Consider the following 11,794-nt stretch of genomic DNA (forward strand, 5'->3'; position numbering starts at 1 on the left):
TACTCCATGCTTGCGGTAATTTTCCTAATTTTCATATTTTGTTGCAAAATTTCAAGAGGGACTCTACGGTAGCTTCAGAGAAGTGGGCCAACATTTCGTAATGTATTTCATCGGGGTGTGGTGCTGCCTATGTATTTATTCAAATGTAATTAAGTTGGTGTAAGGCTCGTTTAAACTGGCACTTGACAGGGCGACTTGCTTTTCAGCTGTGTTTTCGTACGTTAGAAATTAATGTGTATGGTTAGAGGACCTGTAGAGCGCCGAAAAGGCTAGCCATATACGGCTAGTATGTCTCCCTGCTAATGAGCAGTTGTTTGTATACCTGGGGCAGTCAGAAAAGCCGCTGTGAAGGGGAGTACCCACCATTCAGTTTACGCACTCGCTTCCGCATTTTATTCGATGTGATTGAACTTTTTGTGGGATATGTATAGTTTTGGCATGTACCTGTCTTAGCGCAGCTGCGAATATGCCTGGCTGTGGCTCTCGCCTTTTTTAAATTTATAAGGTTTTCATGTGTTGGGTATCTACGAAAAATGCCCCAGGCTTTCTTTCGTTTCTTTTTGCTTCCCGACATTACTCTTAATGCCAAATTTTATGAATCTGTCGCACCACTGCCGAGGATTGAGGAATCGACAACTGTGCGGCAGTGATTATAAAAGTTGCGAACATATCATTCAGTTCGTCTATACAGTGATCATCTGAGAAAATTTTTTCGGACTCGCTGTATCTCTGAAAAGTGAACAGTCGGCTGCATGGAACTTCGAACAGTGAGTTTTGGTCACGAGAACGGACGGTGAGGATGATAGGCTGATACTGACAGGCACATGATCACTTCTATGCGGCATATCTAAAACATCCCTCTCAAAATAGGTGAAAACAGATGGCGAACTAATATGTTGATTAGAAAGAAGAAGAAAACGCAATCACACGGCCATGCATTCCCAACTTGCATCTAAACGCACTACCTCCGCATGCAACGTGTGGTGCTCTACAAATTCAGCTAATGAGCCGGATGCCTTACTTTCTATTTTCGGGAGCATTATTCGCGCATAGCGGTGCACATAGGACGTCAAGTAAAACAGCGCATGCGCAACGCGGAACATGATTGAGAGATCAGACCAGCCACTGTGCGAGAACCTTCTTTGTTACCTACGGCATGAGACTTCCAGATCCGAGGGCCTCGTTAACCTACTGACCATTAAGTGGTGTTGACATTCACCCATTCAAACATTGAACATCAAACTGCACAAATTCAAAAAACAATTCACATGTCCTTTTCATCGTTTCGGTGACTGCTGGCGTTTTGTGTACAAAACTTGTCCCCGTCTTCACCCAGAACGGGAATGGTAATGCCGCATGCTACGCGCCTCTAACAATTGGCGGAACGCTTACCTTGTACCCAAAATACAGTCCTAAAAAGAACATTGATAGAAAAATGTAGGCTGCATTATTTAAAAAGTGTCGGTCCCTTTGAAATGAGGACATCGTCTCCATATTTGATATATCCAAGGGCAAAGGAGCAGTCCAGGAACCTGACCCACCCACACGTAGGAGCATCGGCATATTCTGTTTGTTCGCGTTACAGCGAATCATTTGAGTGAAATAAATCGCGTTTATTGTGTTTAGCAATTGCTTTATTGTAAATAAGCTAAAAGTATGAAGCCTTTACATCTGCACAACTAAAAGGTCACATTTAACAAGGACTTGGGCTCTCATAAGCTGTTGAATCATAAGATGAGGTTATGTTTGAGGAAGCAGCAAGATGTGTAATGAGGTCAGACTTCTCTCGAAGTCAGGAAACGAAGGTTTATTGGCGATTGATGACTGTGGAAAATAGCACGCCCAATAAACGTTACGCTGTATAGGATATCTTCTCGGTGAGCTCGGCAAATTTTCAACTGCATAAAACTAAATAACGCCAGCTTTACTCCACATTTTTTCTCCAGTTTACGTTCACACTGATTTTCTGGTTTGGTTTCTGTATTTGCAAGCCACTTCACCTTTAAATTAGAATAACACGGACGAGCCAGAAAAATAGAACAAGGCATCTACACTGGATTTACGAATAGAATAAATACATACGCACCTGAACGGGTGTAATATATGAATTGGAGCCACTTGCGTGATGCTGCAGCGATTGTCGCTGGCAGCGAGATCCCACTGCGAGGCTGAGGCCATCTCTTCGTCGCTGCAAGTCGCAGAGAAAGCCACGTGGGTCCCTTCTCGCGCTCTTTCGAGGCAGTAAGACTCTTGTTCATTCAAAGTGGAGGCTTTTGGGCAACGTCGCAGAGCCTCTCCAATCGAGTGAAAGTAGTTTAGGACCTCTTCATCTGATTCCGTAAAAAGTGAAATGAATGACCAGTCCGTGGTAATACAGGGAACCATCGCACATTTCTTCACGTATTTCTCAAGTTCCCCAAAACTCTTGACGTGGCGTGAGGCGCTGGGTACGGAGCGAATGGCGGTGATACTCGTCTGCACGTAGCTCCCCAGGCACATCATAGACAGGCACCAGAAGGCGGTGGCCATGCTTCGGTAGGTAGAAGCAGTACGGGAAGATATGGCAGGGCTTCTGCCCAGAAACGTGCACACCAAAAATAGAATCTCACGATGCAGTGCGTGGGTACTTCTCCTGAACAGGAAGCGGCTGCGAATGCGCAAGAAAATGGCCACCGCAGTTCCAGATGCGAGCAAAGAGACCAAGAACCACCCGAGTGACTGCCACGAGTCAATAAACGCTAACTTAACTGCTGTTCGGCGGCTTGCAAAGAAACACAAGCGAGAGGGCGAATAGTGCGCATATTCGAAAAAGTGTCCCCATTTTAGGAGGGTGCTGCGAATCGGCATAATGACAATATCTATGGACTTAGCGATCAATCCTGTAAGGCCTTTCGCTTTGTGGAATTCAAGTGTGTTGTTCAAGGCTCGGTAGGCGTCCAGCAGCGCTAACATCTCGGGCGTTTGGTTGAGGTGCGCGATGTTAGAGCTGACATATGGCAAAAGGTGGACCGATGCCTTGTACCTGTGGCCTTGAGGAAAAACCTGTTCGGAGCCCCGATCGTGAGCGAAAAGCTTGGAAGCCTGAACAATCTCCCGGGTCCCGCAATTCCGAAAACGGTCTTTTGGGGCATTGATGTCCGTAGAGCTCACGCTCACAACCTGACAAAGCCCTAAGGAGAAAGCGCGCAGGGTTTCTTCGTGCCGCGACTCAGAAGTAATGAAAAAGCGATACTTTGGTTGCAGAGATAATTCACCGATCCGGTTCTTATGCGGCATGCTCATGCTTGAGAAGTAGGGTACAAACACCGCTTTTTGCACCGCTATAAAAGGAAGGTTCCGTGCATCACACTTCTCTTCATCGAACAAAGGAAATTCGCACTCCATTCCAGGCCCGTCTAGACTGAAAAATTTTACGGCAGTCGGGAAGTCCTTTACTCGCGCGAAGAGCCTTTGCTTATCCGGGGCAGAGTACAAGACGACTGACTGAAGCGAGCTGAAGTTTGATGCAGCCATGACACTAAAAAACACTGAGCCGATATCAGCTACGGTAGGCGGGATTAGAGCGAACATGTTAACAGCAATGAAATACTTCCAAAGTATGTTTGCCAGACCCATAACCTGAAATGTTCGAGCAGCGGCAGCCTCGTTTATACAACTCTTTTTATAGAAATGGTTGCTTCCCCTATGACGTGCCTATGAGGCGCTGAGAGCGGGTATATCCCGGGAACGCAAATCTGATCACGTAACTTGCACAAAGCTGTTTTTTTTTTTACAAGGAGGAAAGCTATAAGCTCTGACAACACTTCTTCAAGTGAACCTTCCCATTACAAGAACAGTAGCATGCCTCTCCTCTGCTTTCTAAGCTACAGCGTTACTAGGTGTGCAGCACATAATTTAAGCAATTGTAGTCCCGTTCAATCTATATGGAGCTATCCGTGCCGATCTGAGCGTTGAGTGTCGCCGCATGGACAAGAAAGGGCGCGCGTCTTGCCGCCGTGACATGCGTTGTTTGACACCGTGACCCCAAAAATTTCAACATCGATCGTGAGAGATCCTTCCATCTGAAGTGCTTCTGAAGTTCTGTGCACGCTGAGTGAAAAGATGCGCGAATGATGATAGATTCCTTTTTAGATGAAGTGCTAAGTTTGATAATCATTGTTGTTCTCATGGAAACAAAGAGCAACACATATTTTAGAGACTGCCCGGGATGCCTCCAACTGCTGTATTTGTTTTTTATTTGTGTATGTACAAGATTCAGAAAAGTATTGTTTTCCTGCGGAAAGCAATTTGAATATGCTCCAGAGCGGCTCAAGTCGATAGACATTTGGCATGTATAAGCAGGTACCTTCAACAATTGGAGGCCCACACAAATTGGTGGTAGTGCACTACGGTGCAATTGGTATTTCGGAAGCTACGTCCTCTCATGCAATAGAAAAGTAACAAATATTTCGTTTTATAGGGTTAGTTTTTTTTTGCCGTCAGGCAGCTGTCTCTGCTCTTTCATTTAAATACAAAGAAAATGACGCCTCTTCAATAAAAGCGACGTCACCCGTGGCAGTTGCTTCCAAGGTGTTTAAAATGGCAATTGAACTTAATGGCCTTGCGCTGGCCATTTCCCTTTTTATCCACAAAAAAGCCCAGTCATAGGCTTATCAGCTTAACCATAGAGGCTACGACCGTCTGTAAAAATACCACGCTAGTCCCACAGCCTCTTTCGCGGTATCACCTTCTCTATGGGACCTAAAGTCCATCCTTGAAGAGATGCTCAAAATGTATAGAGCCGACTGCAGTAATTATCATGAACAACTTTTGGTGGTCCAAACAACCTCGACATAGGTATGAAAAGCTGGCAGCATTATAACAACACTCGGTAAGGTAGGAATAGAGCGCAGATGGCGTCTGAGTGATCCTTTTGTGCACGAAATGCATTGCAGTTCGGTTCTTCACAAATTCAGTGCAATATGTTCGGAGAAAAGCGATCAACCCTAGGCCGAACATGAAGTGGGACATTTGAGAGAACTTGCCATTATTTCTTTACAATAGTAAAAGACAAAAAAAAGTCTAGCAGGCGTGAAGAGAGCAGCTTCATTTCCTGATGCGTTCCGTCATTCAAATTTCGGCGCACCATCGCAGACTGTTGGTTTTGAGGCGAAACCCTTTAGTGGCTCATGAATGGCTTCAAAGAAAGTTGTAGACAGAGACTGTTAACTGAAATGTCCACAGGAACTGTAAATTACAAGAAAAGAAAAGAATAGCAAAAGAAACTTGGAGACTAGGTGGGAATTGAACCCGGGCTACCGGCGTTCCAGACGGAGAAGCTGGCACTCTGCCACGACTTTTTTTTTCTTTATTACCGGTGTCATGACACCCAATATACAGTCAAAACACACCAGCCTGACTTCGGTTGGCGGAATACAGTCAAAATTTCTTCAGACACACCATTCCATCAAATACATTAATCCACTCAGGGGGTTCGGGTAACGCCTGATAGACTTTTCTCATGTAGACCATATGCTGAATAAAATTTTCGCGTACAGACCGAACATTAACATCTGCATGGCGGACTGCCATTCTGGTTTGCCACAGACTGTGGAGGCCCAGTAGCATGAACATATCAAAGGGAATGCCTTCATCACACTTGACTGGGAGGAACCGGATCCCATATGGCGTTATTGGAAGTTGTTTCTTTAGAGTTCGCTGCAGTATGTCCCAATGGAATATAGGGTCCCAACAGTCAATAAATACGTGTTCAATAGTGTTGTGTCCCCTTATTGCTTTTGTGTGTGTGCGCCCCCTCCTAACGACCACTCGCATTCCCCTCCTAACGACAGTTCGCATCCTCCTCCTAACGACCACTCAATCCTCCTCCTAACGACCGCTTGCCCTTCGTCGCACGCTGTCGCCGGATGCCCCCCCACGGTGCGCCCCCGCACCCTCCTCCTGTTCTGGGAAGCCACTCCCTTCCGTGGACGCTTCTCCACTCCCTCCTTTCTTCGGGCGGCCAGTTCGGCTCCTGCCTCGGTCGACGCTGGTCGCACCCTCATCGGCTTTAAATAAACGAAGTCTAAAAGTACCGTGTGCGTCTTTCGCTGCATTCAACACAGCGACCGGACACGACAGTGGCGACGAGAAAGTGGATTCGACCCGCGCTACGCAACGCTATTGACAAGCCATGGCTACGCGAGGGTTTCCCAATCAGATACCAGAGTTCAACGGCTCATCGTGGTCACCGTGGGTTGGACGCCTTCAGTTCTACTTTGAAGCTAACAACATCACAGACCCAGCCTTGAAGAGGGCCAACCTGCTGACGCTGTGCGGGGAGCAGACCTACGATACTGTCTGCGCCCTTATTCAGCCAAGCACACCAGCGGCAGTGTCTTACGACGACATCGTAAAAGCGCTGCAAAAGCACTACGACCCAAGGCCATCCGAGGTCTACAGCCGGGCTCGCTTCCAACGACGAGATCAACTGGGAGGAGAAACTGTGAGCGCCTACGTAGCCGCGCTCAAGAAGCTCGCTGCCGACTGCAATTTTGGAACGCTGTCGACAACAGCTACCGGGCAGGAGGGAGACGCAGCTTCTTCTGCTAACACCACCATGCTTCCCTTGGACGTGATGTTACGCGACAGATTTGTGTGCGGACTGAGTGACGAGTCACTGCAGCAGCGCCTGTTCGCTGAGAAGGACCTCACATTCAGCAAAGCTTACGACATCGCCGTTCGAGCGGAGAGCGCCGGTCACCAGCAGAGAGGGATTCGCCGGAACACCGAGCCGGTACACCAGACAAGCAACCAGGTGCGCAAGCCTTCTGTTGTTGTAAAATCGGTCAAAAAGGCACAACGCTGCTGGCGGTGTGACGACCAACACAACCCCCAGGGATGTCGATTCCAGTCAGCCACGTGTAATTTTTGCCACAAGCGAGGGCATATCGAAAGAGCATGCATTACGAAACGGAGACTTGCCAAGATAAAATCACCTTCCCAGCCTAATCACAGCGTCAACGCCTCAGAGAATACGCCGCTATCTGATCTCCATGGAACAACATCAGCAACACCATCTGTGTTGTACGACCTGAACACCATGAATCTCGGCACGCGACCGAAGATTTTTACAGAAGTAAGCGTACATCACCAGCTGATTAAGTTCGAGGTGGACTCCGGCGCAGCCTGTACTCTGATCAGTGAGGACACGTTCCGAACTTCATGGCCATCTGACGCACCAGCCCTGCAACAAGACGACACGCACCTGCGAACGTGGTCAGGACAGAATCTGCCACTATTGGGCTCTGCCAACGTGCAGGTTAACTACAACGGCCAGACCCATACGCTACCTCTGCTTGTTGTGAAGGGCACAGGATCAAGCCTTCTAGGGAGAAATTGGTTTTCTCCACTAGGCGTGATGATATGCGACATACACCAGACGCCGAGCCAGAACATGGTTGAGCAACTGCAAGAGAAATACGAAAGAGTATTCTCGGAAGAGATTCCAGGAAACGAAGGGCCCCCGGTCACACTGGAGTTGTTGGACAACGCGCAACCCAAATTTCTGAAGGCCAGGCCGGTGCCGTTTGCTCTCCGAGATTCAGTTGAAAAAGAGTTGGACAAACTGGAGCAGCAAGGTGTCATCGAGCCGACGCAGCATTCCATCAAACTCTCAGCGTACGACTACGCTCTGGTCTACCGCAATGGGAGTAAACATCAAAACGCCGATGCGCTAAGCCGTCTGCCACTAGACGCAACTGTTGACGAACCATTTCCACCAGGAGACGTTCTGATGTTCGAAGCACTGCCAGAACCTCCGCTTACAGCAGGCACAGTTGCAGCATCTACGCAGAAGTGCGCAGCTCTCCGGCTAGTTTACACAGCTGTTCAACAAGGCAACGTGCATAAACTCAAAGGGGACAACTTCGACGCTTACCGCAGGCGAGCTACAGAGTTGAGCACCCATCGCGGCTGCATCATATTTGGGTCCCGAGTTGTGATGCCGAGAGAACTACGCGCACAAGCTATGTCTCTCATCCACGCCGGACATCGGGGCATCGTTGCAATGAAAAAGTGTGCCAGAAGCTACATGTGGTGGCCTGGCATTGACAACGACATCGAAACAGTGGTGCGAGAATGCAAGCCTTGCCAGAGCAGCCGGAGCGCCCCGCCGAAAGCTCCTGTCCCAGAATGGGAAAAGCCAGACACACCATGGCACACACTGCACATTGATTTTGCAGGACCAATTGAGGGCTGCACTTTCCTTGTGGTCGTAGATGCCTACACAAAGTGGCTTGAGATAAGGCAAATGGGACAGACGACTTCGGCAGCAGTCATTGACAACCTCCGATCACTATTTGCAACGTTCGGCCTGCCGCGCAAGGTAGTGTCGGACAACGGAACACCGTTTTTGTGTCTGCGGAGATTCTCAAGTTTTATCGCGACAACGGGATCTCCTCAGTTACATCGGCCCCCTACCACCCAGCGACAAACGGACAAGCCGAGCGCTACGTAGCCGAGCTAAAACGCGCCCTTGAAAGAGATCAGACAGGCTCGCTGCAGCGCCGCCTTGCGCGCTTTCTCTTCAAGCAGCACACGACGGTTCAGAGCACAACAGGCGAGACCCCCTCGAAAATGATGTTCGAGCGTGAAATGCGAACCCAGCTCACAGCCATCCTCCCCGAGCCAAAGGCAGAGACGTTCCGGGAAGAAAAAGCAATTCCGCGCTGCGGCACGCTTAATGAGGGGCAGCGCGTCCTCGCCCGACAGTTTCTGAAAAAGCCACGCTGGGAGGAAGCTACAATTGTCAGACGCATAGGCCTGCGCTCTTGGCTCGTCAACATACATGGCACAGTAGCACGCCGACATCTCAACCAGCTGCGTAGATTTACGACGCCGTCTGAGAGCTGTCCGCCAGCGGAGAGAACACGTGCACGATCTTCCCACATAGCCTGGCACCTCTTCCCGGAAGAAGAGACTTCGCCCAGGACAGACCCAGGAGACACAGCGAACAACAGCCAGCCTACAAGTGTTTCTCCCCCGAGCGCACAAAGCCAGCGCGCCTCCACGCGTGAGCGCCGACCCCCTGCACGATACCAGGCAACTTTCTAAGGGGGAAGGAAGTGTTGTGTCCCCTTATTGCTTTTGTGTGTGTGCGCCCCCTCCTAACGACCACTCGCATTCCCCTCCTAACGACAGTTCGCATCCTCCTCCTAACGACCACTCAATCCTCCTCCTAACGACCGCTTGCCCTTCGTCGCACGCTGTCGCCGGATGCCCCCCCACGGTGCGCCCCCGCACCCTCCTCCTGTTCTGGGAAGCCACTCCCTTCCGTGGACGCTTCTCCACTCCCTCCTTTCTTCGGGCGGCCAGTTCGGCTCCTGCCTCGGTCGACGCTGGTCGCACCCTCATCGGCTTTAAATAAACGAAGTCTAAAAGTACCGTGTGCGTCTTTCGCTGCATTCAACACAGCGACCGGACACGACAAATAGTTTCTGGTTTTTTGCAGTGTAAGCAGTTAATTGTCCATGGTACAAATATCCCTTTCTGATCTAGCCATGCTTTTACGGGTAGTGTGTTCGTGTGCAGCTTAAAGAAAAAAGATTTGACTGAAGGTCTTACCGGCATTTTTTTAACCCGTTTTAAAACGTCCTTTCCTGGGCCCCCACAGTAAACAGACCTGTACATTGGTGTCGGCAGTAGATTTTCAATTCAGTCTGCATACAGTTGCTTTTTTGTAACAGAGCATAGGTAATCCATGGAAAACCTTGAATGTAACATGCGGAGGGAAATAACAATTTCATGGAAGTAACCAGTCACACGGCGACATCTTATATCACTTGTAGTCACAATAAATTAAGGAAGCGCTTTCGCAAGTCGAACTTGTATGACTGTGCGCAAGAAACTGTCGCTTTGGTCGCGCAGAAAAAAAGAAACGTGACACAATCTCCCTAATAAACAAATGAGAAAGACCCAGGCCTCCATCGCGGACTGAGCGGAAAAGGTTTGTACGACTCACCCTCTCCCAAGTTGAGCCCCATATGAACACAGCAAAAACCCGATGCATTTTCTGCACATTTGCGCGGGTCATACACAACACTTGCAACACATACCAAATTTTGGCAATCAAGAACAAATTGCAAGCAGAGGCACGCTCAAACATTGAAAGGCCGCGACCCTGCCAGTCTCCCGTCCTGTCCTTCATTCTCTCCGTTCCATCACTCCAGTACCTTGCGGGTTCCTGATAGTGCACGAATGGCACACCAAGATACGTCGTAGGTGTGCCTGTCCATGTCGTACAAGCAAACCTTTCTGGCTTGATGTCCCAGTTACCATGCCATATACCAACACTTTTTTCCCAGTTTATCTCTGAGCCCGTCAGCTTACAGAAAGCCTTAGCGAAGTTGACCACTTCCAACACACTCGCGATCTTGACAGAATACGGCTATGTCGTCAGCGTACGCCAACAGTTTTACCTGAGTAGAATGCATTCTGAAACCTCGTATTGCTGTTTGACGAATCACTGCTAAACAAAAGGGTTCGACATATATAGCAAACAGAAGAGGAGACAGTGGACATCCTTGTCTTACTGAAGATTGCACTAGAACCCTTTCCGTTAGTGACTTATTTATTATGAGCTGGGTACAACAATCGTGATAGGCCATCATTACACCGACTAAAATTGTGCTGCCTACATTTGCATGCTTCAATATGCAGAAGAGGATTTCGTGTGACACTCTGTCGAAAGCTTTCGCCAAATAGAGTTGCAACATGACAACTTGGCCGTCCATGTCGTCGCAGCATTCTAACACATTTCTGGCTACGTGAGTGTTCGTGAAGATTGTTCTACCTTTGATGCCGCATGTTTGATGCGGCCGAACTAAGTGCTTGATCACACCTTGCACCCGCTTCGCGAGCACTTTCATAAACATTTTGTAATCGGTGTTCGTAAGGCTGATAGGCCTGTATGAACCTACTGACAGCAGCTTGTCACGATCATCCGTCTTAGGAATCAAGACGATATGAGCAGCTCTGAAGGACGGTGGCACCCGCCTTGTTTTATACGCCTCATTGATAACGCGATGCAACACATATGCTAGTTGATGGGCGAACGCTTTGTAAAATGTGGCTCCTAAGCCATCTGGTCAAGGGGACTTTCCTGCCGGCAGTTCGCCGATAGCGGCCTCGATTTCGCGGACACTTATCTCTTTCTCAGACTGTCTCTGACGTCATCTGCTATCTTTGGCATACTGGTCATGAATTCCGTGATGAAAGTGTCGCTGACACGAGTAACGTTGCTAAACAACTCGCGATAATATTCCACGAACGCCTGCTCTATCTTTTCCTGCTCACCCGTCACCTCGTTCTTATAACGGATCTGTTTGACTTCATTTTTTGATGCATACCTTTTCTCGTCAGTAAGAGTGCGTTTATTCGGTGCTTCCCCAAGCCATAATCGTTCGCCTCGTGCACGAATCATAGCTGCCTTATATCTTTCATTGTCTATCATCTCAAGTTCACTTTTGGTTTTTCTTATTTCGTCTGCCACTTTTTCAGGCTCCAAACTTAGAGCGTTTAACAACTATTCTAGCTGGCGCTGCAGAGCTTTCTCATTCTTCATCTCATTTCGACTCTTGATGCTTGCTCTTTCAATCGCAGCCATTTTTACTTCATTTTTAAATTGTTCCCAGGCAGCCGAGTAATTTTCGGGCTCATCATTCACTAGCCGCCCTAGTTTTCCTTCAACTCCTTTAACAAAGGGTTCATCATTGAGCAATTTAGCGTTCAACTTCCACAGGTGCCAGTTAAATCG

General features: G+C 48.5%; 1 pseudogene; it reads right to left on the bottom strand.

Moving 5' to 3' along the window:
* Positions 1-5,418: 5,418 nt before the first annotated feature.
* LOC149346274 (uncharacterized) lies at positions 5,419-10,186 on the bottom strand (annotated as a pseudogene).
* Between the last annotated feature and the right edge of the window lie 1,608 nt (positions 10,187-11,794).

This window comes from Amblyomma mixtum, chromosome 4 (assembly GCF_055824585.1).
Source record: "Amblyomma mixtum isolate Tamu chromosome 4, ASM5582458v1, whole genome shotgun sequence".
Taxonomy (NCBI): domain Eukaryota; kingdom Metazoa; phylum Arthropoda; class Arachnida; order Ixodida; family Ixodidae; genus Amblyomma; species Amblyomma mixtum.